Source organism: Petromyzon marinus, unplaced genomic scaffold (assembly GCF_048934315.1).
Source record: "Petromyzon marinus isolate PM22_M1 ecotype Great Lakes invasive population unplaced genomic scaffold, UKy_Petmar_22M1.pri1.0 PM_G_Scaffold_110, whole genome shotgun sequence".
Lineage (NCBI taxonomy): Eukaryota > Metazoa > Chordata > Hyperoartia > Petromyzontiformes > Petromyzontidae > Petromyzon > Petromyzon marinus.
In genome coordinates this window covers 227,501-230,000 of record NW_027422663.1, presented here as the reverse complement: position 1 = coordinate 230,000, position 2,500 = coordinate 227,501, and positions in this window count along the sequence as shown.

Sequence of the window (2,500 nt, the reverse complement as noted above, 5' to 3'; positions counted from 1 at the left end):
GTTGAAGGCAGAGCTGAAGTCCACAAACAGGATCCTGGCGTAGGATGCTGGGGCGTCCACATGCTGTAGGGTGAAGTGGAGGGCCATGTTAACTGCGTCGTCCACAGACCTGTTGGCTCTGTAGGCAAACTGAAGGGGGTCCAGGAGAGGGTCTGTGATGGCTTTGAGGTGTGCCAGGAGCAGGCGCTCAAAAGACTTCATTACCACAGATGTAAGGGCGACCGGTCTGTAATCATTTAGTCCTGTTGGCCTTAGCTTTTTGGGCACAGCGATGATGGTGGAGGACTTGAGACAGGCTGGTACATGGCATGTCTCCAGGGAGGTGTTAAAGATGTTGGTGAACACCGGAGACAGCTGGCCAGCGCAGTGCCTGAGGGTGGCTGGAGAGACAGAGTCCGGCCCGGCTGCTTTGCGTGGATTCTGCCTCTTGAAAAGCCCATTAACTTCTCCCTCCTGAAAGGAGAGAGTCGTTTCTGTAGTATGGGTGGGGGATGGGGCCTCTTGGGTGGGAAGGGGTGGTTCAGGACAGTCCAATTGTCTTTCAAATCTACGGTAGAACTCGTTCAGGTCGTTGGCTAGGCGGGAGTCGTTAGTGGTGTGGGGCGCTCTGGGTTTGTAGTTGGTGATGTGCCTGAGCCCTTTGGCAGACAGAAGCAGCGTCGTTAGTAGAGAACTAGTGTTTTAGTGTCTCTGAGTACAGTCGTTTAGCCTCTCTCACCGCTTTGCTAAACCTGTTCTTCGACTCCTTGAATCTGTCTCTATCCCCACTCCTAAACGCTTCCTCCTTCTCCAACCTCAACCTTTTGAGCTTTGCTGAGAACCAGGGCTTGTTGTTGTTAAAGTTCACCCTGGTACGTGTTGGGATACAGCAGTCCTCACAGAAGCTGATGTACACAGCCTCTGTGAGTTCATCCAGACTATTGGTAGCAGTCGTGAACATATCCCAGTCAGTACAGTCTAAGCACGCCCGCAAATCTTCCACAGCCTCACTGGTCCACTGTTTAGATGTCCTCACAGCAGGTTTACAGAGTTTTAGTTGCTGCCTGTATGCACGAATCAGGTGGACCAAGGGAGTTCTGTGCGAGCCGAACAGCCCCGTGACCCACAAGAGAAACATCCCCGCCAAATTCGAGCGTTTGACGGGGTCTATCCGTGAAAAAATATTCACGTTTTTGAGTGCACATGCATTTCTGCTGCAAATGCCTCTGGAAGTTTCATGCCGTTCGTATGCCAATTGTGGCAACACGAAAATGACCCGTTTTCCCATTCCGAGGGATTTCTGTGCGACCCTAACAGCCCCGTGAGCCACAAGAGACACATCCCCGCCAATTTCTAGCGTTTCACGGGGTCTATCCGTGAAAAATATAGACGTTTTTGAGTGCACATGCATTTCTGCTGCAGATGCCTCTGGAAGTTTCATGCCGTTCGTACGCAATGTGGCAACACGAAAATGACCCCTTTTCCCATTCCGAGGGATTTCTGTGCGACCCTAACTAACAGCGCCCGTGAGCCACAAGAGAGACATCCCCGCCAATTTATAGCGTTTCACGGGGTCTATCCGTGAAAAATATAGACGTTTTTGAGTGCACATGCATTCCTGCTGCAAATGCCTCTGGAAGTTTCATGCCGTTCCTATGCAATGTGGCCACACAAAAATGACCCGTTTTCCCATTCCGAGGCATTTCTGTGCGACCCTAACAGCCCCGTGAGCCACAAGAGAGACATCCCCGCCAACTTCTAGCGTTTGACGGGGTCTATGCGTGAAAAATATTAAAATTTTTGAGTGCACGTGCCTTTCTGCTGCAAATGCCTCTGGAAGTTTCATGGCGTTCCTATGCAATGTGGCAACACGAAAATGACCCCTTTTCCCATTCCGAGGGAGTTCTGTGCCACCCTAACAGCCCCGTGAGCCACAAGAGACACATCCCCGCCAATTTCTAGCGTTTCACGGGGTCTATCCGTGAAACATATAGAAGTTTTTGAGTGCACATGCATTCCTGCTGCAAATGCCTCTGGAAGTTTCATGCGGTTCGTACGCAATGTGGCAACACGAAAATGACCCGTTTTCCCATTCCCAGGGATTTCTGTGCGACCCGAACAGCCCCGTGAGCCACAAGAGACACATCCCCGCCAATTTCTAGCGTTTCACGGGGTCTATCCGTGAAAAATATCAATTTTTTTTTGACTGCACATGCATTTCTGCTGCAAATGCCTCTGGAAGTTGCATGCGGTTCGCATGCAATGTGGCGACACGAAAATGACCCGTTTTCCCATTCCGAGGGATTTCTGTGCCACCCTAACAGCCCCGTGAGCCACAAGAGAGACATCCCCGCCAATTTCTAGCGTATCACGGGGTCTATCCGTGAGAAATATTCACTTTTTTGAGTGCACATGCATTCCTGCTGCAAATGCCTCTGGAAGTTTCATGCGGTTCGTATGCAATGTGGCGACACGAAAATGACCCGTTTTCCCATTCCGAGGGATTTCTGTGCCACCCTAA